Genomic DNA, 27,697 nt, shown 5'->3' on the forward strand with positions numbered 1-27,697 from the left:
GCCCATTCTAAATAATACTTATTTTTGAGCAGTCAGGTATTTTCTATACACTTTCATTATATTCTCATAATACTACAGAAAACTATGATTATTATCACCATTTTTCCCCCGCGTAATGGTGTATTTTTAATTCCTCAAACAGCACACACACTTGAACATCAGGATATTGTCTCTGGTGAGACGCTGGGCACTACTCCCCCTCCCTCGAGAGGACGTTGGAGGGGGGGGCAGTGGCTACATCTCCAGACCCAAAGGGCATAGGGGTCTGAGGCCACCATGGAAAATCCAAAGTCAAGCAAATACAATAATCATTTGAAGAGGAAGATGGAGACAATATCAGGAAAGTTATCTTAGTTCTAAGAAAAGTGTTTTGTTTTTTTTTCCACAGTATAATGACTCACTTATAAAGAGGAAGTGAGTTTGGTTGAAAATACTTGAAATAGCCTGATTGGTTTGGCTCAGTGGATGGAGCGTCAGCCTGCGGACTGAGGGGTCCCAGGTTCGATTCCGGTCAAGGGCATGTACCTTGGTTGCGGGCACATCCCCAGCGGGGGATGTGCAGGAGGCAGCTGATTGATGTTTCTCTCTCATCGATGTTTCTAACTCTCTATCTCTCTTCCTTCCTCTCTGTAAAAAATCAATAAAATATATTTTTAAAAAAAAAGACTTGAAATATTCTCTCAGCGGGAGAAAACAGTTCTTCACCAGCGTGGCCGGCCCGGGGCGGCGGCCCTTGCTCTCTGCCTGTGTTGAGCCAGCAGGCATAACTCCTCTTGGGGAACCTGGGCCAAATGCCTGCTCCTCACGGCCGGGATGTTGCTCCACACGTGCACCGTGTTCCGGACGGCTCTACCACCATTTTATAGATGAGAATATTGAGGCTAGTCAGGACTGTAGTTAGTAGCGTCAAACCCAGATTTCCTGGGCTTCAAAGGTTTTAATCTTTGCGCTCTACTGCGTGGCTTCTTAAAATCTTCTCTTTTCGTCTGCTTCCCATAGCTGGTTCCACCTCACTGCTTCCACGGGGCAAAGACAAGGGAGTACACTGGCATTTCTGACTCTCCAGTCAAACGCTCCAGCTTCTAAATTTAAGACTCAATCTGGTCATGATCCAACCTCTGTTAGGCTACTTTTGGGTTTGGGCCATGGTTGGCAAACTGTGGCTTGTGAGCCACATGCGGCTCTTTGGCCCCTTGAGTGTGGCACTTCCACAAAATACCACAGCCTGGGCGAGTCTATTTTGAAGAAGTGGCGTTAGAAGAAGTTTAAGTTTAAAAAATTTGGCTCTCAAAAGAAATTTCAATCATTGTACTGTTGATATTTGGCTCTGTTGACTAATGAGTTTGCCGACCACTGGGTTTGGGGATCAAAAATGTGTCTATCAGTCCAAGCCATCAATCCCAAACCCATCAGCTCCTAGGAGCATTCCAGTGCCTCCAATTCTAGAGGAACAACAGAGATATCCATGAGCTTCTTGCTGTGCATTTTTAGAAGCTCCTTTTCACTTCTGGAAATGTTTGCCATAAATCATCAGGAATTAAATTTATCAGCATGTTGAATTTCAGTCCACTCTGGGATCAGCATTGACAGTCTACATTCAGCAATCTGACTGGATAAAAATCAGATTTCAATTTTAATAAAACACTGTTTGTAAAGAACTTAACTGTCAATACATCTTGGAAGATCCATTTTGTTCCAGGGCAAATCTGGTTCAATGTCTGAATTAATTTTTTTACCACCAGTGACCCAAAAACTCTAAGCCATTTGTTGTTTTTAGTATTTTGCTTAGTTGTCAATCAAATATTCTTTACCCATAATCAGTGTATACTTCTTGGGGGCAGAAGTGGCGGGGGTGGGGGGGGGGAATTCTCAAGCCAATATTAGCTGACTTGATTTATTTTGTTTCTGATATTTTTCTTACTTTGCTCGTTTCAGGTCATTGCATCTAAGCTGTTGAATTCTATTACAAAGGCCTATTTTCCAAATAACCAAAGTAGTCGTGAAAAATATTACTGTTAACTTTCTGAATAATATAGTACCTCAATTCATGTTGATTTGCACTCACTGAATAGGCCATTTTTTTATTGTGTAAATATGACAGAGGTGTATTGATCTCTTCTCTTAAATGCTTAATCAAACTCTATTAATACAGCTGCCATAAACTATCTGCCAGAAAGGCATGGCTTTAAAATGTTTGCACCTATGAATCAAACTTAAATGAAATAATTTATCACAAGACTATTTTTTCTGGTACTTGGAGTTGATCCTAGACTTCTTGTGCTATTATTAACTTGCATGCAGGCTTTGTGTAAATCTGTGTAAAGTATGCTGATTTATTAGAATGCTCAATCCACAGTAAACTATAATTGGATGCTCTTGAAAGAATGAGTTTCATTGATCGAGTCAATGATCACAGATATCACTGAAGTCAACCTCTGAACAGTGTTGGGGCGGATTTTGGCCATGATCAATGTTTCTGAATCTTCCCTTGTATTTGTTTTGTTTTATTTAGCACTGTCTGCATTGATTTAAATCTTTAGCAAATGTTAAATGCTAAATTTATCTTGACACAAAGTTTCATTACTTTTCGGGAGATGCAAACTTTTCTTTGTGTGTTATAGATTAAAAATCTTCCCTGACAGTCTTTGAAAATAATCTATTTGTTCTTATGTCAATATGCATCAGCAGTTGGCAATAAGTGAAAAATTAAAGACATTGCCCTTAAAATAATTGAATTAAGTTTCTTAAAACACACACACACACACATACACACACGCACATGCACACACACGCATGCACACATGCATGCAACACAGTGCAAGTATCTACCTTGGTGCCTTCTAAGTAAATTCTGAATTATTTTTAAAACCAGGGTTCAAGTTAAACAGGTTTGAGTATTTTCTATATGCCCATGAGTGAGCAGGAATTAACAAGTGATGTGCTAAAGGATGAATGAGCCTGATCGTGACCCCATCAGAGCCCCTAAGAACCAGCTTTTATTATGGAGTGTGCTGGCTTTATATTTAGACCAGTGGTTCTCAACCCTTTTTTTTTTTTTGCCAGGCCCCAAATAAGCATCTCTAAAATCCTGATGCCCCCCTCGTGACATATAATTATTATTATTAAAAAAAAGTGAACTCCTATTCATGTGGAGGAAGCCTAAAAGGCCATTAACTTGGTCTGAACAAGCTTCCAAAGAACAAGGTATCCATGAAAGAGAAAAATAAAAGAATGAAAGACAGTTCAAGTACTGAGGAAGAAATCACTAAGAAGTTGTTAAATCCTATCTAATAATAGAGTAATATGCAAATTGACCGTACCTCTGCTACACCCACAAGCCATGCCCACCAGCCAATCAGGAGTGAGTATGCAAATTAACCCAACCAAGATGGCTGCAGCCACGGAGCTGCAGCAAGCAGGAGGCTTGGGTTTCCCCAGCAATGGAGGAAGCCAAGCTTCCCTGCCGCCCTGGCCGGCCCAGGCCTCCACTCAAGGCTACAAAGTTTCAATTATAGAAGATAAATAAATCCCAACAAAAATGGCGCAGCCACGGAGCTGGAGAGAGCGGGAGGCTTGAGTTGCCCCCAGCGATGGAGGAAGCCAAGCTTTCCACACACCCTGGCCTGCCTTGGCCTCCACTATAAAGTTTCAATTGTAGAAGATAAATAAATCCCAACAAAAATGGCTGTGGCCATGGAGTGAGCAGGAGGCTTGGCTCCACTCAAGGCTACAAAGTTTCAATTATAGAAGATAAATAAACCCCAGATACCAGGGCCTCCGCTTGGGTGTCCGGGGGGCATGGCCGGCCTGCAAACCACCACAGGCCCCTCGCTCAGGCCGCCCCACTCCCCAAGGGAACCCCCACCCTGATCCAGGATACCCTTCAGGGCAAACCAGCTGGCCCCCACCCATGCACCAGGCCTCTATCCTATCTAATAAAAGAGTAATATGCAGATTGACCATCACTCCAACACACAAGATGGCTGCCCCCATGTGGACACAAGATGGCCGCGACAAGACGGCCAGCAGGGGAGGGCAGTTGGGAGGGACCAGGCCTGCAAGGGAAGGCAGTTGGGGGCGATCAAGCCTGCAGAGGAGGGCAGTTGGGGGGGACCCAGGCCTGCAGGGGAGGGCAGTTAGGGGCAATCAGGCTGGCAGGGGAGCAGTTAGGCATCAATCAGGCTGTCGGGAGTGGTTAGGGGGTGATCAGGCTGGCAGGCAGAAGCAGTTAGGGGCAATCAGGAAGGCAAGAGGGCAAGCAGTTGGGAGCCAGCAGTCCTGGATTGTGAGAGGGATGTCCCATTTCCCGTTTAGGCCCAATCCTACCTGGATCAGGCCTAAATGGGCAGTGGGACATCCCTTGAGGGATCCCAGATTGGAGAGGGTGCAGGCTGGGCTGAGGGACATATCCCCCTGTGCACAAATTTCGTGTACCGGGCCTCTAGTAATAATAATATGAAGTGTTATGAAAAAATAGCAAATAAGGTTTCAAAACACAGAGAATTGAAATGCATAAATGTCACAATATATATTTATATACTATATATGAGGCCCCTAGAAACATCAAAAATGCAAAAAATTTCACTATTAATAACTCATTCTCAAATTATCCCCCTTAAAAATCAAATTGCTCCCCTGTGGGACATGTGCCCCACATTGGGAACCACTGATTTTTAGACCAAAGGGGAAAAAAATTGGGAACTGGTCCTCAACTATATGTGGGCTGTTTATCAGTCTTCTGAATTATATATAATGGGAAAATGTAAAATATACAGAGTAAGTACAAAGAGGAAAAAATACCCACAGCATATATATGCATGGTATACTTTCTGAGTGGAGTAGAAGTTACTTGAGAATATTAGATTTTTATGTCCTTCACTTTAATGTCTACAATAAAGTTAAATTTTTCTCTGATATAAAGCAAATAAGGGGCAGGAGCACTTTGTAAAGGATATGATTGTCTCTAACCACTATGATGTACACCTGAAACAAAAACAAAGTAATATGGAATGTAAACTGTAACTGAAATTTTTTTTTTAGTTTTTAAAAAGAGGCTTAAAAAATAAAGTACATGATCTATTTTAAAAAGTAGTATAAGCAGGCTTAGATATACATGGGCATGTAGTATAAAATTCAAAATATAGCGAAGAGATTTGCAATAAAAAGTAAGCCTCCCTTCTACTATCCAGTAGCTAGCAACCTAGTCCCCTTTCTGCAGGCAACAAAGTACCCATTTTTTGTATACCCAGAGACACATTCAATGCACTTACAACTATATGTGTGCACATGTATGTGTACCTGTATATACAAATGGTAGCACATTGCACAGTGTTCTCCACCTTGATTTTTTTTCATTTACCAATGATTTTAAAAGAGTTTTTCATATCACTGCACACAGAGTTGTCCCATACTTTTAAAAAACTGCATAATAACCCATTCTATGGATGTACCATATTTTATTTTACCTGATCTTCACTGTTGGATATTTAGGCCATTTCTAATCCCTTGCTATATTGAATAATATAATTAATATCCTTTTACATATATTATTTCTTACATGTGCAAGTATATCTGTAGGTTATACTCACAAGTGGAATTGTTGGGTCAAAAGGCATGTTTAACTAAAATTTTGGCAAGCATTTCTAGGGTGATATCTGAATATTTAACAATTGTTATAGCACAGATGCCAATCAGTCAGAATGGATGCCTGATGTAGACAACTGGTAAAGGCTGGATATCAGATGAGAACACTGCCAAATTGCCCTCCAAAGATGTAATGGTTTCCTTTAAATAATTTTTATGAGACAAGATATCATGCTCTTCCATTATTATTTCCATTTACAGAATTTGCTCTCTCAATAGTTTTTGTATGAGCATTATTGCCAATAAAATGTTACCTGGAGACAACTGGTAGAATGCAGTGATTAAAAAAAAAGGTACTATATCAGACATATATTAAATGTAGTATCTATACATATAAAAGCCTAAGTGACTGTCCGACCGTTCAACCGGTAGCTATGATGCGCAATGACCACCAGGGGACAGAAGTAACACACAGGCATGGAAATATGGAACAGACTGATGAATCTCAGAGGGAAGGGGGGAGGGTGGGAAGAAATTAACCAAAGATCTTATATGCATACTAGAGGCTCATGCACTGGTAGGGTTCCTCGGCCTGGCCTGCGGGGATCGGGCCAAAACCAGCAGTCTGACATCCCCCAAGGGGTCCCAGATTGTGAGAGGGCGCAGGCTGGGCTGAGGGACCCCACCGGTGCACGAATCCGTGCACCAGGCCTCTAGTACTATTCATAAAAAGACAAATTCAGTACTGCCTATCAACATTAACACCATGCCAGAGTCCCTGCCCATGTGACTGAGTAGGTAGCTAGAGCAGAGGGCTTATCTGCCTCTTCCATTAGAACGTAACCTTCATGGGGGCAGGAGCTATTTTTATTTTCTACAACAATATCTGCAACACCAGAAAAAAGCCTGGTGGTAGTCGGAGTTCAAAAACTGGGTTTCCCTAATGATTAAATAGATAAGTATTGAGCCGAGGATCAGGAAGCTAGAGAATCTTCCACATAAGGATGGCAAAAGGTTGTGAATATTCACGTAGTAACACTTATTTTTCTTGTTATATCTATTTTCTGTTTCCTAACATTTGGAAATTGGTCACTTATTAAAGATGTATCCTGAAGTCAGAATTATTGAAGCAAAAGCTGGATTTCGCTATTAGGTCTTTTAATTCAGTTCCTTGAGTAGGAGTGTCTATGTTTGAATATTCTTAGACCATGATTATTGCTAAAATTTGCACATTTTATAATATGGTAATTGTATTTAGCTAGCTGATGCCTTTTGTTTTGGAGGGCTAGGTTGTAGATACTTTCAAATGTAGAATTTAACACCTGAAGTAGTAATTATGTGTACTTAGAAATTATAGGGTAGGGATTGGAATTTGGAAAGGAAAAGGCAGGTTATAGAAAATAATATGCAATGTATAGGTTTATGTGTTGAGTACTGTGGGGACACATAGCAAAAAATGCTTGTGATACCTTACAGCAAAGTTGGTAACTTTCTTAATTTTCTCCCGCCTCCATTCCACCTCCAATTCATAAGAAACAATGAGCCAAAGTCATGGAATAAGAACACTACAATATTAACAGAATTCAGTGCTGTCTCATAAATGTATACTGTCGGAGAAAAGCATGATCTAGACATATGGTTTCACATCTAATACAACATCTTCACAACATCTGAATTATTTAGACTTCTTTAGACTTTATCCCAATGGAAATGTAACACCATTATAAACACAGCAACTTGAGATTATAACACCATTATAAACACAGCGACTAAAAAAGAAGTCCGGTATTTCAGATGAATGAGAACTAGCTAAATGTAGTAGTGAGTTTATACAGAAACTTTAAAAGAACATGAATGGTGTGACGTTTTCTGGAAAGGCTCTCACCGTAAGCTCCATGAGGAGTGGGTTTGTTTGGTTCACTATCATATTCTAGCGCCTGGCTCCTGGCACACCATAGGTACTCAACAAATAGTTGAATGAATGGGAAATGTGTTCTTTGTGAGGCTAAAAGAGGGAATTCTCAGCAAAAACACCCAGTGGTCAGCATTTGTTAAAGTGCTGAACTTCATAATGCAGAGGGGTTGAGTGTTGAGTTATTAAATAATGCCCGTGATATCAAGCCCAGATCCCATTAAGCCCCAGGCTAAGGGGTGAACAGTTAATTTCATAGCTGTACTAAATAGTTATATCGCATATCAGTCAAGGTGATATATTCCTCTAAATACCTTGGAAAGCACCCAAGGGCAGAGGCCAGAAATCATTATAAGCTTCACTTGGAAAACTGCTAATAAAGTGGGTCATGGAACTTTTTTTTTTTTTTCCAATGCCAGGAAAATAATGTAATAATGGGATTGTGTCTTTCTCCTTTTCCAGTGAAAATGCTTTTAGCACTAGGATCTATTCAATCAAGGATTTAGGAATATTCTGACAATGAATGTTTCTGTGTTTTACATTCAGTGTTTATTAAAGTGGATACCTGCTGAGCTGTATTATCAGATTAAATCTCTATGAATGAAAGGGGAGAGAGAGAGAGGAGTTTCTTGGGCTTTGTGCAGATCTTTATATTAGGAAAACTGACAATTACTAAAGTTTTATTTGAGGGTAGTAAATGGGAAGATTTTCTGTGTGAGAATGGAATGTAGATAATAATGAAAGAATGGTTAATAGGCAAGGCTTTAGAATTTTACAAAGAGCTTTCAGTTAATAATATGCAATTAAGCATATTGGAAAAGATATTGAAAATAAAGTATATTTCTACATTGTTAAAGAAATGAGGCCTGGAAGCAATATTCACAATTAACATCAGGTTAGTTCATCATCCCTTGATTTACAGTGATTTAACAATGTAGCGTGGCACACATTTTTCAAAATCCAATTGCTAATCTGTTTCAGGTTGAAATGAATTGGAACACTATTAGAACTCCATCTGGGTGTTCTGACCTGAAATGGAAATGCATGTGCCAGTGCTATCAAGTTTGCATTACTTCTGGGTCCCACATCGTGTTGCTAGGACTGTTTTTCATCCTGACGGTGCCTCATGCCTTAGGCCTGTTTATTCCTGGAAAAGGTGGAACTCCCGTTAAAGAAAAGGGAGTTCTGCAGGCGAGATAAATGTGAGTTTTATTGCGGAGGTGGTAGACTAAGGAGGGGTTGGGATGAATGTAGATTACTGTTCCAATCCTTTATGTGTTCCTGTTCTTCTGCCCCTAAGCATCCTGCCGAAGTACTTTTCTAGAACTTTGTCTCCCTCACCTCCAGAAAAGAAGGAAAAGAAGTGATGCCACGAATCAGATTTTCACTTCCTTATTAGCAGGAGAGATGTCAGTCAAGAGGTGATTTAGCAGTTTCTAAAGATTCTCGGATTTTTTACAGACTGTGTTAAGAAAAGTATTGAATGCCTCGCATGCAGTTTCCCTTGGGACCACGTGGTAAAGGCTCGGCCATGTTAACTGGCCCATGAAGCTGACTGGAGCCTCCTTGGAATACTGTTTGCAGATTTGACTTAATCCCCCAAATGTGTTCTTAGGTGTTTTTAATGACATCCATGCATGCTCCGCCAATAAGCAAAAAACACAAAAACAAAACTAGATCGGCACATTATATTAATGTCGCCTCCCAGCTGCTGTGCACATGTCACCTGCTTTAAGAAAACCCAATTTCTGAGCATTCAATTGAACCTCATCTTTGCAAACAAATAATCCCTTGAGAGGCAGTGAGAAACTAATAATCTAAAGCCTATATTCATTTGCTTTGTTCTGAAGGGTTTTCTATATTTTAAAACTAGAGGCCCAATGCACGAAATTTGTGCAAGAGTAGGCCTTCCTTCCCCTGGCTGCCTGCACCGGCTTCCCTCTGGCACCCGGGACCCAGGCTTCCCTCGCAGCCGCAGCTTAGTCTGGAAGGTTGTCTGGAAGGACGTCCGGTCTAATTACCATATTGCATTTTATTATTATAGATGTCTGAAATGTTTAAGGGTATTCTGAAGGGGGAGAAAGGTGTATTTGAGTTTGTTTGAGTGAGGTGGGTGGGCTCAGTATATCCTCAGTGCTCTCAGGGAGATGCCTGGAAGCAGTACTTCCATCTCCAAACTAAGAAAGTTCATCTGATTTTTGTATGTCACAGAGGGGAGGCAGAGTCTAACCGGGATACTACAAGAAATCAGGTGACTAATTTGAATATTAAAAATAAATGTGTCTTTTTTTGTTGTTAAGAGGGTGAATTGGATCATACTGGTTACAGAATGGTTACTCCTTAAGCCTGCATCTGTGATTCATTCACGTACCTTTCACCACGTGGCAGGGATCATATTCTTGTCCATTAGCAGAGGAAAAAGTAAATATAAGAAGCACTTAAAACTATGGAAAGATAACATTGTCATTACTTTCTTTTCAATGGAAGTTTCCATTATCTTATACCTTTAATTTCTGCAATTGTTTGCTGCCTTTTATATAAACAGTATCAGAGCAAGAGAAGCATAAAAGCCTTTATGTTAATAGCACCTGATTACCCAGGCCTCTGTGTGGTAGTGGAGATTAGACTGTGAGGAATAAGAGAGAAGAATATACTTGTCAAATAAAATAATAATTTTTGTCCCATATTTTTCTATACTGATCACCTACCCACATCAATGGCTATTTCTTAGAAGGAAAATATTTTTAAAATATCTATGAGAGGACTGGCCAGCATGGCTCAGTATTTGAGGGATGGCCAGGAAATCACGGTTTGATTCTTCTATTGGTCACATGCCTGGGTTGTGGGCTCAATTCCCAGTGTGGAGCATGCAGGAAGTAGCCGATCAATGATTCTCTCTGATCATTGATGTTTCTCTCTCCCTCTCCCTTCCACTCTGAAATCAATAAGAAATATTAAAAAAAATTATGTATGAGGTCAAATATGTTTGAATAAATAGGGTATATTCATCCAGTGGAATACAAAATGATCTGAGACCTACCTGCAATGCAATACTAAACCACTAACATGCATACATTTCTAAATTAAAATGTTAAGTGAAAAATTTTAATCAGATTGTTTTTATTAATAAAAATTTTAAATGTTAGTAGACTCTATTTTAGGAAATGTATATTTAAAAGTGGGTGGGCGAGATGCTCATCACCCTCAGGATAGTGGCTCCCTCAGAGGATGAAGGGAACTGTATTGAGGAAAAGGTCAAGTGAGGCTTCAATACTTTTTTTTATTATTAATTTTTTAGAGAGGAAGGGATAGGGATAGAGAGTTAGAAACATCGATGAGGGAGAAACATCTATCAGCTGCCTCCTGCACACCCCCTACTGGGGATGTGCCCGCAACCAAGGTACATGACCTTGACCAAAATCAAACCTAGGACCCTTCAGTCAGCAGGCCGAGGCTTTATCCACCGAGCCAAACCGGTTAGGGCAGTGGTCGGCAAACTGCGGCTTACGAGCCACATGCGTCTCTTTGGCCCCTTGAGTGTGACTCTTCCACAAAATACCATGGCCTGGGCAAGTCTATTTTGAAGAAGTGGCGTTAGAAGTTTAAGTTTAAAAAATTTGGCTCTCAAAAGAAATTTCAATCGTTGTACTGTTGATATTTGGCTCTGTTGACTAATGAGTTTGCTGACCACTGGGTTAGGGCTTCAATACTTTTTTAAAAAAAGTACTTTAAAATAGGATCGGAAATGATAGCCTTCAAATGTTTTTTTAAAGGGGTATTTAGACAAGACTATTGGCCATTTTCTATGTTATTTAGACCAGCATCTATATATATATATATAAATATATATATATATATATATATATATATATATATATATAAATATATATATATATATAAGCCTGAATGACCGAACAACGGTCAACCAGTTGCTATGATGCACACTGACCACCAGGGGGCAGATGCTCCACGCAGGAGCTGCCACCTGGTAGTCAGTGCGCTCCCACAGCCAACCTCCCATGGCTGGCTAATCTCCCGCGGTCCCTTCCCCTGTCTGGCCAATTGGCCCTGATCGCCGGCTAAGCGGAGGGATCCCACCCGTGCACGAATTTGTGCACCGGGCCTCTAGTTGTCCCATAAAACTTCCTGTGATAATGGAAATGGTTTATCTCTGTAATGGTTGATCAGGTAGCCACTAGCCACAGATGGCTACTGAGCACTTGAGATGTGGCCTGTGTGACTGAGAAACAGAATTTTAAATTTTATGTGACTTAAGTTACTCTAAAGTCACATAAAATTACATAAAGTCACATAAAATTAAAATTTTAATTTTAATGTGGTCAGTGGCTACCATATTTGACAGCACAAATTTAGACCACCAAGAACATTCTAAACTTTCCATTTGACTTCATTTGGGGAAGACACAATTTCATTGTTCTTTCATTATGAATGTGATTATGAATATTGAAGAAAACTCAATCTCTTGATAATATCAAGTATGGCAAAGGGCAAATGAAAGTTACTGGGGTATGGGGGAGGGTGGAAAAAGAAATCTTTCTTTTGTAAAGTGGAATGAGTAGAAAGGTCACTGTCCGGTGCCGTTGGGTGTCTATAGAAAAGAAAGAATTAAAAGCCTTCCAAGTACTCCTGGGGGGTACTTTGGATTTGGTAACAGATTTGATAACTGAAGACTTAATTTCCCCAGTGACTCAACTGATACAGGAGGTTTTATCTTTTTCAGAAAATTACGAGTAAATTGGCTGGCTCAATAGACTTACTGACTCCAGTTAGATAAGTATTTGCTGCGTTTATTAAGTTGTTTATGTAGTGCAATAATACAAGTGATTTAATAAAGATAAGACTTCAGATAAATGTCAACACACTTCCCACTCTGCAGCTGGTCCATTTCAAGCAGTTAAAATAAATTAAAAGATAAAATACTGCTCACAAAAAAATTGATCATTGTCCAAGGGAAACATTTAAAATTGAAAGGAATCTTCCACTTATGGTGCACAAAGACATATGCATATGTGAAGGAAATGAACCTCTCTGTACTCTCGAGAGTCTCTACCTAGATGGGAAGGGACCGGTAGCTATGCTTTGTAGGTGTTTGCCATAACGAGCTATAATTAGAAGGTACTTACAGTTTGTAGACAAGTATTAATGACCAGTGTTATTTATAGCACTAATAATGGAGTTCTTTGAATTAGATAAAATAAATGCTGTTAATTCTGTTATTTATCTATCTTTACATACATCAAGGCATAGCTACTGAAAGCTTACTGGGCTACAAAATGTAAATGTACTGGCCAGCGTGGCTCAGTGGTTGAGCATTGATCTATGAACCAGGAGGTCACGCTTTGATTCCCAGTCCGGGTTGTGGGCTTGATTCCCAGTGTGGGGCGTGCAGATTCTCTCTCATCATTGATGTTTCTATCCCTTTCTCCCTCTTCCTTCCTCTCTAAAATCAATAAAAATATATTTAAAAATGTAGATGTTGTCACTGGAATTTTAATAACATAAAGTAGATCTGAACTTTACCCGAGCTTCTCTGTTAATATTTTTTTTTTGAAAAAAAAAAATATGCTTTTACTTGTAGCTTCTCTAGGACAGAATCTGACTTTTGAAAAATATAGTAAAAGGGGTGATAACTGCAAAAGAAGATGTATCTTTACAGTGGTCAAATCATTATTTCTGTTGTCTTCCCGATTAAGGTGGATAAGATTCTTTTCCTCTGTTCTCTCAAAGCATTCAAGGCAAATCTCTACTATTTCAGTATGCCCTTACCTATTTTTTCCATCTAAGACCTGTCTCACAGTTCTTGGCATATAGTACTTGTTCAAAAGAATATTTAAGTACTGTTTAGAAATGGTGGCCCAGTAGGCCCATGGTGAGTTCTTGCTAAATTCTGAGCCAATGAACTTTCTTACAAGACACCACAGTTGCTGCCACACAACAGGAAATAACGGATTTAAATATGAATGTTGAGGCAGATGACACTAAGTTCTGGGTTTGACCAGGAAAAAGTTATTGACCATAGTTCTAGACAACTTTTCTCTTGAAAATTATATGTAATATTTAATATTTACAGTATTGCACAAGATGTTTTGCAAATGCCTGACACATAGAAACACTGGACATTTGACATTTTAAATGCCTGTCCACCTGTCCTATGATCTGAGAACTTGGCCTTGGCAACCAAGTGTGGTAGATTGTTTAATGGTCACAAATTCCTCCAATCTCTGTTGCAGGTCCTTTTGCAATACCGTTCCTTCCATCTAGAATTGGAGTCTTTTTCTGTACAGCTTAAATCTGGGCTGATCATGTAATTTGTTTGACCAGTAGAATGTGCCAGATGTGACACTGTGTGAATTCTAGGAGCCAGGACTTCGGAGGCTTGCAGTGCCTGCCTTTGCATTCCTGGAAGGCTACCTTGAAACCTCCAGTGAAGGGCCTTACAAGGGGATGGGAAGTTATTTAGTGAACTGAGGCTTCTCAGGTGGCAACCAGAACCGGGTACCAGACGTGTAAGTAAGGTCATTGTGGGCTGTCCAGCCCCTCTAATCTTCCAGCTGATGCAGTCCACATGAGCAAACCCTGACAAATCCGGCAAAACTGGAATTATTTTAATTCACCAAGTTTTGAAGTAGTAGTTTGTTGTGCATCAAAGGGTAACTGAGACACTGAGGAAACAGCTTCTCAAGTGAGATTATTGAGATAGGATATAGAAAGAGAAAAAACAGGGGTGCATTCTTAATTTCCAGATCCTATGTATTCCCTGGTATAGAGGGTGACATGAATAGCTTAGTAGTAAATGACAGATATTTTAATCAGTACAGTATTTAAATATAAAAAACAAATGACCAGATTAAAGTCCATACATTATTGCTAACTTGTCCATTTTGTTTATGTAAATGATTGTGTACAATGTATTTTTTAATAAATCTTTATTGTTCAGATTATTACAATTGTTCCCCGTTTTTTCCCCCCATAGCTCCCCTCCACCCGGTTCCCACCTCACCCTCTGCCCTTATCCCCCCGCCGCTGTCCTCATCCATAGGTGTACGATTTTTGACCAGTCTCTTCCCGCACCCCTGACACCCCTTTCCCCCCCGAGAATTGTCAGTCCACTCCCTTTCTATGCCCCTGATTCTATTATATTCACCAGTTTATTCTGTTCATCAGATTTTTATTCACTTGATTTTTAGGTTCACTTGTTGATAGATATGTATTTGTTGTTCATAATTTTTATCTTTACCTTTTTCTTCTTCTTCCTCTTCTTAAAGAATACCTTTCAGCATTTCATATAATACTGGTTTGGTGGTGATGAACTCCTTTAACTTTTTCTTATCTGTGAAGCTCTTTATCTGCCCTTCAATTCTGAATGATAGCTTTGCTGGGTATAGTAATCTTGGTTGTAGGTTCTTGCTATTCATCACTTTGAATATTTCTTGCCACTCCTGTCTGGCCTGCATAGTTTCTGTTGAGAAATCTGCTGACAGTCGTATGGGTGCTCCCTTGTAGGTAACTAACTGTTTTTCTCTTGCTGCTTTCAAGATTCTCTCTTTGTCTTTTGCTCTTGGCATTTTAATTATGATGTGTCTTGGTGTGGTCCTCTTTGGATTCCTTTTGTTTGGGGTTCTGTGGGCTTCCTGGACTTGTAAGTCTATTTCTTTCACCAGGTGGGGGAAGTTTTCAGTCATTATTTCTTCAAATAGGTTTTCAGTATCTTGCTCTCTCTCTTCTTCTGGCACCCCCATAATTCTGATGTTGGTACGCTTGAAGTTGTCCCAGAGGGGCTCCTTACACTATCTTCATATTTTTGGATTCTTTTTTTTTTTTTTTTTTTTTTTTTTTGCTATTCCAGTTGGGTGTTTTTTGCTTCTTTGTATTTCAAATCTTTTTTAAAAATATATTTTTATTGATTACAGAGAGGAAGGGAAAGGGTGAGAGAGATAGAAACATCAATGATGAGAGAGAATTGTTGATCGGTTGCCTCCTGCACACCCCCTGCTGGGGATTGAGCCTGCAACCTGGGTATATGCCCTTAACTGGAATCGAACCCAGGACCCTTCAGTCCACAGGCTGACACTCAATCCAAACCGGCTAGAGCTGTATTTCAAATCTTTGACTTGATTCTTGTGATCCTCTAGTCTGCTGTTAGATCTCTGTATAATATTTTTTATTTCAGTCAGTCTATGCTTAATTTCTAGTTGGTCCTTTTTCATATTCTTGAGGGTCTTGCTAAATTTATCGGCCTTTTCTAGAAAATTATTGAAAAACCTTATAACCGTGGTTTTGAACTCTATATCCAGTCATTTGCTTTCCTCCATTTCTTTCATTTGTGATGTTTCTTTGTTTCTGCATTTTGGCTGCTTCCCTGAGTTCATAGAGTGGCTTTGTGTGCTAGGTGTCCTATAGGGCCCAGTGGCTCAGCTTCCCCAGTTACCTGAGGTGGACACTCTTGGTGCACCCCTTTGTGGGCTGTGTGCACAGTCTTGTTGTAGTTAAGCCTTGATTGTTGTTGGTATCACTGAGAGGAATTGACCTCCAGGCCAATTGGCTGTGAGGATCAGCTTTGTCTGCGCTGGGATAACTTCTGTGCTGGAGACACCCTTATGAGACAGGACTTGCAAAAGCCTCTGTGCTCAGCTTGGATGGGGCGGAGTCTCAGGGCAGAGCAGTCAGCCCTGCCCTAAGAGGCCCCTGGGTCTCAGTGTCCTGCGGTAATTGCTGCAAGCACCTCTGAGAGAAAGCCACCCTTGAATTTCGCCTGCTGCCAGACAGTCCAGTTTCTGCCCGAATGAGTCTGGATCCCCAGAGTCTCGCCTGGAACTGGAGTTCAGAGCAGTTGGGAGCTTTTGTCTCCCTCCTGATTGAGAAAGCCAGCTGTGTACTCCGCACGCACATCTCTGTACCTCTGCCTTCTGCAGCTCCTCTGAGTCTCAGTGTGCTTTTCTCTTCCCTTCTAGTTGTAGAATTTCCACTCAGCCAGCCTTCCTGTGGTTCTGGATGATGTCCGTTTTGTCTTTTAATTGTAGCTTTGAAATTGTTGTGTGAAACAGCAGTTTAGGTGTTTACCTATGCCGCCATCTTGGTTTCTGCTACAATGTATTTTTTAGTGGTAGAAATTGAAATTATTTTCTTTGGGAATTTGAGAATTAAATCAGGTGATGAATGATAATAATAATGCTTAGGATTTCTAGAGATTCTATACCCAAGAATGATTCATCTCAATTTCCCTACTTATACATGTATTGTTTGCTCTGTGTATTTGTTAACCACAGGAAAGTGTGCTTGAAATGATTGAAATACATTCATACTTACCCACACTTCTTGTCATTTTTCTGTGGCTGTTTTGGTTCTGGCAATTGTTTCCGATTACTTGGGACCTTTATGTGTAAAATTTAAGGTTTTTCTTTTTTTCCCAAGTGAAAAATTCTAGGAAATTATTTTTGTTTAAAAGGTTGAGGAAAAGATGAGGAAGTAGTAGCAAAAATCACTCTATAGTGCATCTTGCTATGAGACAGCAAAGTAAAGAAAGGGTAGAAGTCAAATGGTGAACCTTAGGCAGTTTTAAAATATGCTCATATTAATCAATATTTCTCCAAATACCATAACAGAGCAAAATTCCAACAAGAATAAGTATTTTTTTACCAAGTTGTAGGCAACTGAAAATGTTTCTCGATAAAATATTTTCCAATCTCAGCTCAGAGAAATAATAATCTTATAAAAATATAGTGTTTAGAAGGTTGGAAGAAAGAGCACAAGATTGCAAAACTAGACCTAAAAAGTCTACCAGCTGTTAGAAAGTTCAAAAAGTCAATAAATGAAGCTAAATACTAGTCTTCTAAAATCATTTTTCAGGTAAGATAAATAGGGTCCCTTTCACCTTAAATTCTCATTTGACAGTATCCCAGCACATGTCTTGGCTATTAATACACTTGGGTAGCCTCAGGGAGACTTTCAAAAAGTGGTTCTTAAGATACTGATATTCTTGTCTCCAGACTCATGAGTCATTTGGACACAAGCATTGAATTTAAGAGGTACTCACTTCCTCACTGTGGAGGAGCTGGTAGAAAAAACGTAATTATCATTTTGAAGATTCAATAAACATTCTTTCATTTTCAAAGTAGATTCTCACAACACAATTCTAAAATCTCCCATGCTGAGGTCTTCTGTGAGGAAGGAATAACCTATCTCAAACTGGTCACTAGACCTGCAGCTGTGGTCATCACTGCATCGCCCTCCCCAGATAAAAAGGCAGTGAGGTAAAGCATGGAGCAGCGACAGGTCCTTCTGCCTTAGGAAAAGTAAGAAATTCTGTTCCCTAGGAAAGGGAGCCCGTTAACCTTTTATCACATCAAGATTTTTGTGGCGCTGAGGCTCTTTCAATGGGGATTTATTGTTAGAAGAATCCTGGACTCACTTTTTGAAAGATGAATGTGGGGTGTTAGCATGTTTTAGAAATTGCTGAGATGTTCCTCAGTCTTGGTTTAGTTACAGAAGGTTAGCTGAAGCTGAGGTAGGGAGTATATTTTTCAAATATCTGGACCTAATCTTATTTCCTCTTCAAAAGGGGCATGGGTGTATGTGTGCATGTACACACTTTCATGTGCATGTACATGGTGAGCTTAAAGATCTGGTTCTTCTGTAAGTAATTAAACATTATATAATTTGTTAATATTATATGCAGCCCTAGCCAGTGTGCCTCAGTGGTTAGAGTGTCAGCCTGCACATGGAAGGGTCATGGTTTGATTCCCAGTCAAGGGCATGTATTGGGGTTGCAGGTTTAATCCCTGGCCCTGGTTGGTCAGGCACATGGGGAGGCAGCCAGACGATGTGTCTCTCTCACATCCATGTTTCTCTGTTTCTTCCTCTCTCTTTCTCCCTCCCTCCCTCCCTTCCACTCTCTCTAAAAATCAATGGGAAAATTATCCTTCGGTGAGGATTAACAAAAAAATATATGTTATATGCATTACCTGTCCAATGTGTGTGAATTTGGAACATATGAAAACCTGTGTGTTAAGAGAATTGAAGCTATCTCAAGACTCAAATATCCTATAGGAATTTTGGTTTAAAATAAAAGGCTATTTTTGAAAATAAATTTTTTAAATCCCAGAATTTGGATTTTCCATGCAGAATTTGTTTCTGATGTATTTTTACATCTCCACAGAGCTTCTAATACAGTGTCTGAACCATATAAGCATTCAGCATTTGCTCTATATCTGATACACACAATCACTTGTTTTAATTCTGAGTCCTCTTTAATATTCATAAATATCTGACTTATGGGAGCTGCCACGATGTTTCCTTAGGAAGTCCCAGGAAAACAAATGTGGGAATATAAATGGGAGAAGAGCTGGACATTTCTCCTCCGCCTGTTCACACATAATTGTTCTGTATCATGTTGGGGCAGGTCAGGGAGGGGTTGCTACTTGGGTCATCTAACAAGTATGCATGACACCGGTGCAAGAACAGTTATGTGCTAAAGTATTAGCGCAGCTAAAATTTTGAGAAATATGGACAATCGTTTTATCTAAGACTAGGAAAGGTTCTAAAACACAAAAGAACTTTTTTTTACACATATATATTCATTTATTGGAAAATGAGAAGATGCAGATAGGCAAAAATGAAATAAAGTACAGGTCACACAGAGTGTATTACCTTTTGGTGTGTAATAACTTTTTGCATTACATCAGATATAAATGTACATTTCATATATATAATGTTTTTTTTCTTGTCTAAAGTTTTAACAAAAGAACTTTTAATGTGAGGTGTGTTAAAACTTTTCGGGGTTCCAGCAAGCCGTGATGTGTACAGTCAGCACTGTAATCTTCTGTACCAAAATAACACTCCTTCCCCTCCCAAATATATAATCCAGACCACGGAGCGGACTCTTCCTTCTATGGGTGTCTTTTTTTTTTTTTTTTTAAATATATTTTATTGACATTTTACAGAGAGGAAGGGAGAGGGATAGAGAGCTAGAAACATCGATGAGAGAGAAACATCGATCAGCTGCCTCCTGCACACCCCCCACTGGGGATGCGCCCGCAACCAAGGTACATGCCCTTGACCGGAATCGAACCCGGGACCCTCCAGTCCGCAGGCCGACGCTCTATCCACTGAGCCAAACCAGTTTCGGCCTATGGGTGTCTTAATATTCAAATGAGCATACGATTAATGCGTAAAGGTCAGGCAAAAAAGTAAGAGTGAAAAGTGAGATTGAAGATAAAAGTGCTATTATCTTTTTAACATTGAAAAACATTTTTTACAAGGGAGTTATTTTTTACAAGGGACTTTCGAAGCTGTAGCCACATCATAGCAGACCACCTCCTTGCTACTCCACTCAATGTGGTCATTATATCCATGACACTAAAATTGAACTGTAAAAAAGTAGTTAGCCAGAAAGTTAGCCAAGTTAATAAAGATAATGTTTCTATTATCCAATAACAAAAATGTACATGCCACCTATCAATATTTATTCCACATGATCTCCTTGATCATCAGCAAATATGTAATGATAGTGAGAGTGTATCTAACTCTCAGGCAATTATTCATGGCTATGTGCCTGAGTCTGGAACAGAAGTGGGGAGCTGGTGTGCATAAAGGTGTCCATGGGAAAGGGGCCTGCTTTTACATGAATGATGTATGTTGATTGAGAAATAGCTGTATAATATATTACAACTGTTCCCAGCTCGCCCTTGTTGCACTCGACACCGTGCAGTCTATAAAAAAGTTCCTTTAACATGTAGATGTGTGTGTCTTGTAGTCTGTTTATAATTATGATATAGTTGAACTGTGGGATTTCACATAACCTGCATGTGAATGATTAACTTACAACGATTACCTTTAAACATGTTAACATTTTTAAAATTAAGATACAGACCCCGGGCAATCTTTGCCTTTGGGCAACACTTACTCTAGTGCTTTATTGTTCTGTTGCAGGTACGCGTCCTTGTGTCCAGCAGCAATGTCTATGAGGTTTATTTTAGGCTATTTTTTTCTTATTTGAACATCCATCATCAGAGTCACTGGCCAGAATTATCTTCAAAAACTGTAGATACTTAAAAACAGCCTTCAAGTCACCCTGAAGCCACTTTTTGAAAGTGTTTTCACCTTTCTTGTCAGGTTTTTTCCATCCTTAGCCTACTTGGCTTTCTCTTCTCTGACTGCGGGTGGGTCCTGCACAGCTTTCTTAGTGTGCTGTCCAGAACAAGATCCTTTCCCCCCTCTGACTAATGGGGAGAAGAGAAGAAGAATTATGTTTCAGCCTTGCCTACTCTGCTCCTATTGATTTGTGCTGGCATCATATTGACTTTTATCACAATAGCACTGAGTTGCTGATTCATATTCAGCTTGTGGCCATCCCCTCGCTCTCTCTGTTTTATTTGTTCACACTTGCCTTTTCCCCATCATAAATTTGTGGTGCCTGATAATTTTTCCAAGGTATATCGTGCTGTACTTGCCCTATTAAATAGTTTTTAGCTGTTCCTGATAATTAAGTGCTCATTTATCCTTGCAGCAAAATATGGGCATGTTTTACAAAGCACCATTGTCGCTGCAGGTCATTAGCATACTGATCTGAACACACAGCTGATTTTGCACAGCTCTTTTTCAGCACCACATAATGTCCGATTACATGTATATGTAAAATAGAATGTTATGTATATGTAGTGATTGTATAGTAGATGCTGAATAAATATTTTTCGATAGTTAATGACCACAGACTGTTGTACACAGAAACCATTCCAAAAAGCTTGCAGGAAAAACAGATTTTTAAAAAGCAAGCTTTGGCCCATCTTTCTTTCCTGTTTACATTTAAACAAAAAGGATGAAAAACTACAAGCCAGAGGGCTTCTGTTGTTCTCAGTGAATAACTGAGATGGTGTTTTGGTTGCACGCTTACTGGGGTTTGTGGAAATTAACTTCACACCAGGAAGTCCGTATTGAAATAGATTGTTTAAGAATAACTCTTCTCTTTGAGAAGGGTGAGGGATTAATCTGCAGAAATGTTCATGCTAGCGCTGTGCATGTGCTGAAATTTGTCAGGGGGAAGATAAATGGGCCCTCCTTGAAAAGTAAATCGCACCATGGCTAATCCCTTGGGAAAGCTGCAGAATGTTATGGTAGCAAAAGCAACCTCGGGAAAGGAGGCACCATCCCTGTTTACTTAGGAAGGAGAAAGAAGGGGAGAAGACATGATTGTAAAGTGGGATGAAATGTACTTGACTTTAAAAATACGTTTATGCAATTACACACGAATGTAATTAGGTCTGTATTTCGATTCTTTGGGGAGTCATTTGTGTGCTTTAAAATGAGAGCCCTGCCCTAGCTGGTTTGGCTCAGTGGATAGAGTGTCAGCCTGCGGACTGAAAGGTCCCGGGTTTGATTCCGGTCAAGGGCATGTACCTCGGTTGCAGGCTCCTCCCCAGCCTGGGCCTGGTTGGGGTGCATACAGTAGGCAACCAATTAATGTGTTTCTCTCACATCAATATTTCTCTCTGTCTTTCCTTCTCTCTTCCACTCCCTCTAAAAATCAATGGAAAAATATCCTCGGGTGAGGATTAAAAAAAATAAAAATAATAAAATTAAAATGAGAGTCTTATTAAGGGCTGATATGAAAAATATTTAACAGCAGTGTATCCCTGCACTGACCAGTCAGATAGATGTCAGGGGGAGATACCTGAGCCAAGTCTTGATGACCCCACCCAAGTGTTAACCCTTTAGTTGCTGACTCGAGAGAAAGTAGGGGAGGTTGGAGGGATACTTAGGAGGCTCAGAGCAGTGCCTATTTTCTAACATGTATGGAAGATATTAATATTTTACCAAACAGTATGGCTGGTCTGGCATGTACCATCTAAATATTAACCCTCATTCTAATTGAAAATTATTTAGTAATTTTACTGCAAAAAGAATGTCAGTTTCCCCAAGGAGATGGTCCACATTAAAGGAAAAGCCATGAAATGTCCATGAAATTTCAGATGTTCACGGAATTGGGTTGTCAGCTAAACAACAAATAAAAATTTTAGTGTAATTATATCCCAAGAAATATTTGGGACAAACATATACTAAAACATCATTATTTATATGATATTCAAGTGTAACTGTACTTTTTTCTGGCAACCCCAAATAGAATACATTTAGCAGAAAGCGTATCAGCGTGCTATTGAAAATGTTAAATGAAAGAGAGGAGAAAGGTCTGCTGACAGGGATCCCAGCACATTGTGATCATCTGAGCATTCCTGACACACGGCAAGGTGATGGCAAGAGGCATTAACCGCAGAGGTGCAGAACCATGGTATACGAAGGTTGCATGTAACAAAACGCTTTTGAAATTATCCTGAGAGGGGATAAAATGACACTTGCATTTAAGAGAGTTGCCTTTCCCAACTAGGACAAGCTAATTCAATCATCACCAAATAGCACCCATCCACTGCCTATCTACATGGGACACTGTGTGAGATGTTTTACAAATCAGACATAGTAGATAGCCTTTGTCAGCTGCTAATCGAGACAACTGCCCTGAAATGGAATCATAAAGGAGAGAGCTAAAGAAACGTTGATCCAGGATCTGTGACCTCCCCATCCACTCTAAACAGGGAGGAGAAAAGTTAGTCTAATTTTTAGGAAAGCGTTTTGTAAGTCATTTTATTTATTTTTTTATTTTAAAAGTATTTTTTACAGAGAGAAAGGGAGAGGAATAGAGAGTTAGAAACATCGATGAGAGAGAAACATCGACCAGCTGCCTCCTGCACGCCCCCTACTGGGGTTGTGCCCGAAACCAAGGTACATGCCCTTGACTGGAATCGAACCTGGGACCTTTCAGTCTGCAGGCCGATGCTCTATCCACTGAGCCAAACCGGTGAGGGCTTGTAAGTCATTTTAAAATGCCGTTCTATCACAGCCAAACTTTGGTATATGCAGGTATATAGTAAGTTCAAAGATACATGCTTGAGGGTGGTGTTGCAACCTCCGCAGTATTGACATACTGCACTGGGTAATTCTTTGTTCCGAGGAGCTGGGCTGTGTGTCATAGGATGTTTAGCAGCAACCTGGCTTCTTCCCACTGGGTTGCCAGTTACATGCCCTCTCCCAGGTGTGCCAAACAAGACTGTCTCCAGACATTGCCAAAGGTTCCCGGGGGATAAAATTGCCCTGAGTTGAGAACTACTGTCCTAGGTAACGGCAGAAGGGAGATCCCTAGCAACGTGCACATGGGGGGCGGATGAGGGAAGTCCCCTCCAGACTCAGAAATACGCCCAGGAGAGAGTTACTTTTAAACATCCGCAATGTTCAGAAAGCCCTCGCATCAGTCACTACCCCCGGTACTGAAAACGCTGAGACCGGCCCCACCGCAGAGATTCCGCCTGAACTGCTCGGGAGGGAGGCCTGGACCGCTGGGCAATTGAAAAATGACTCTAGGTTGACCGTTGCTCTGTGGGGTAGTGGTCCTCAGTCGTTAGCAGCAGAATCATCTGGAAGGTTTGGAAACACAGATTGTTGGGCTCCAGTTTTCCTGATTCAATAGCTTAGCGGGGTGGGGTCTGAGATTGTGCATTAATCCCAAGTCCTCAGATACTGCTGATGGTGAGCACTTTGAGAACCAATAGTTTAGAGACACAGTCCTGGCCTCTCCTTCCCCTTCACTTTTGCCTCCTGACGGAGGAGGAAGCAGGGTCGAGCAGGACACGTGGGCTTGGTGAGCTGAGGAGGAACAGGCCCATGTGCTTCCATCCCTGCTAAGCCCTTTCTTGGCCTTTCCCTCCTGCAGGCTGTGTGCCTTCCGCTGTGCTCTGCGGCGCAGTAAAGAGGTCAGTCCCTACACTGGGACCGGCGGTGAGTCTAGCAAATTCCTGATCGCACTACAGGAATCCAGTTGAACTCACACATGTAAGCATTGTTCTCCAGAGTTTGAGCAGTCATGAAGCTGACAGTTTGCTCTTTATCTGCCAGATAGGTCTCTCTGTCCCTTATTTGCTCCTGACCTGGGATGTGGAAGGGGAATAATTCATCGGACCTCTTCCCTTACCAAGCATGCCCCAGTTCACTCCCTTGAACTTCTGTTTTGTCCTCCAGCATTGGAGAGGGAAGGTAGGACCACAGTGCACACATATAATCTCTTCCTGATGTCTCCATATAACTCTTAATAAGACATATAATTGTTGGAAAACTGATAAAATTAAGTAAAATGCTGGGAATCATAAAACTTAGGCTTTTGGGTTGTGGCAGTGTTAAGTTTGTAAATGGTCATTAAAATAGAAATGAGCCTGGTCGCAGTGGCTCAGCGGTTGAGCATCGACCTATGAACCAGGAGGTCACTGTTTGATTCTCAGCAGGGCATATGTCTGGGTTTTGGGCTCCGTCCCCAGTAGAGGGCATGCAGGAGGCAGCCAATCAGTGATTCTCATCATTGATGTTCCTATTGCTCCCTCTTCCTTCCTCTCTGAAATCAATAAAAAATATATTTTAAAAAAAGATAGAAATGAAAACAAAGAAGTCCTGAAAATGTTCTAGAATGACCAATGTCAAGGATGAGTTTTCTGTACTCCCCTCCCCCCCGCAGGGTCTGCAAACGTCATTCTCTTAGTCACAGCCATTGGGATTCTGGGGGCACACTCACTGTCTTGGTAGCCTGCCTTATATTTTGTTTCCCCACTATTAATTAATAATTTCAATTGATCAGGCTAAAAGTTGGCCTAGGAGAGGGTCATGAAAACCCACTGATACTTGTTCACAGAACACTGCAGTAGCCTTTAAAGGAATTGCCTGATAAAGTGCTATACATATTAGAGCTACACATAAATATTCATATATTCATTGATGATGGATTGCATGAATAGAATAATGGACAAAGGTGGTTAGGAGAGCTAGTCTATTAGAAAAATTTAAAATACAACCCTTCTGTCCTATAAGTAGAACTTGGAAATTGCTGTGCCAAGGGTATTTCTTATCCTCAGCCTTGTCATCCTATGCAAATTCTAGAAGACCCAAGGAGAATGCTAGCCCTGTCCCTCCACAAGGAACAGAGTAATTCAGTATAAATTCTCTGCCTGTATGAAAGGGCCCTAAAAGTGAAGCAGGGTCCATGAAATTTCAGATGTTCACGGAATTGGATTGTCAGCTAAACAACAAATAAAAATTTGTACTATACTTATTAGAGCTACACATAAATATTCATATATTCATTGATGATGGATTGCATGAATAGAATAATGGACAAAGGTGGTTAGGATTTTTAAAAATAGTCAAGTATATGGTAATATCGTTTTGCGATTGCACTTCAACTCCAAGGAAATGAGCTCTCAATTTGTCCAAGTCCTAGATTTTTATTTATATGAGTGCTTCCTTCGTTTGCTTTTATTAAATCCCACTTGAATCTGTCTAGAAGTTTCTCTGAACCTCTGCATGTAAATAAACTCATCTTGGTAGTAGTAGGAAATTCTTGGATTGGTTTAGCCCAAATTTGACCTCCAGGCAAAAACTTCTCTCCAGGTTTCAAGAAAAGACGGCTATTTAGCCTGTTCCCCAGGTTCTGTCAGATCTGGGTCCTACATCCACCCTTATCATCTGGTTGCAGTACTTAATCAGCCTGTTGTTAGGTTTCTTTCTTCTGGCAACCACGGCATTTAAACCCATTTTCTCTGCCGCATGGTGCTTAACTGTTCAATAACTCCCGACACATTCCCCATGTCCGACTGGCAAATGTACTTGTTGTTTTTCCTGGAATATATCATCTACCATTTTTCTTAGGTGACTGTATTATTACTCTGAGTTCTCCAGAGAAACAGAATATATATATTCTCCAGAGAAAGACATTTAATGCAAGCAGTCAGGGACGTAAGATTCAGGGATAAGTGAGGTTTCTAACAAAAACTATTATAAACACAGAAAGTTACACATCAGGACGCATGCCTTTTGCTTTTAGGATTTAGGTTAAAAGGTAAATTTGATTAACTATGACATATGACAAAAATTTTATGCAACATTGCAAAAATAAAAAGTCACTTGAGATGGCGATGCTTGTCATAACGTTTTTTGGATAAGCGGTAATGGACTTTTTTCTTTTAAACACATTCTTCCACTTTCTCATACATTTTTCTTTGAGTCCACAGAAGAAAGTTACTACACAAATTCAAGTTATTTTAATTGACTGTTATATTGCAGTGGAGCTAGATGAATAGGTTTAGAGTCAAGTATTGCTAGGTATTTCCAGGCCACTTGGCACCTCAAACAGGTAAGCACTTTTTTTCAAAGAGGAGTGCACTGTATCGATCTTACTCTGCTCCAGGGTTTGGCAATCATATGAAGTTTTAAGCATCTTTATAGTTTCTTGAGGGTCAATTTGTACTCAACGTTTTTAAAGCTGTTCTCTTATAACATCTATTATTGCAAGTATTTGAACCTCCATATCAACACTCACACATTTCTTAGATGTGCATTTGTTTTATTTGTTTGTCCAAGCTTGTTCTTCAGATTGTAAATTTCTTTTTTTATCATTTCTTTTTTTTAAATTTAATAAATCTTTATTGTTCAGATTATTACAATTGTTCTACTTTTTCCCCCCATAGCTCCCCTCCACCCAGTTCCCACCCCCTCCTCTGCTCTTACCCCCGCCCCACTGTCCTCATCCATAGGTGTACGATTTTTGTCCAGTCTCTTCCCGCACCCCCTGCACCCCCCACTCCCCTTTCCCCCCGAGAATTGTCAGTCCACTCCCTTTATATGCCCCTGATTCTATTATATTAACCAGTTTATTCTGTTCATCAGATTTTTTTATTCACTTGATTTTTAGATTTACTTGTTAATAGATATGTATTTGTTGTTCATAATTTTTATCTTTACTTTTTTCTTCTTCTTCCTCTTCTTAAAGAATACCTTTCAGCATTTTATATAATCCTGGTTTGGTGGTGATGAACTCCTTTAGCTTTTTCTTATCTTATAACCGTGGTTTTGAACTCTATATCCAGTAATTTGCTTTCCTCCATTTCTTTCATTTGTGATCTGTTTCTTTGTCTCCGCATTTTGGTTGCTTCCCTGAGTTGGTAGAGTAGCTTTGTGTGCTAGGTGTCCTATAGGGCCCAGAGGCTCAGCCTCCCCAGTTACCTGAGGTGGATACTCTTGGTGCACCCCTTTGTGGGCCATGTGCACAGTCTTGTTGTAGTTAAGCCTTGATTGTTGTTGGTATCACTGAGAGGAATT

The sequence above is a fragment of the Plecotus auritus genome (genome assembly GCF_963455305.1).
Source record: "Plecotus auritus genome assembly, chromosome: 4".
Lineage (NCBI taxonomy): Eukaryota > Metazoa > Chordata > Mammalia > Chiroptera > Vespertilionidae > Plecotus > Plecotus auritus.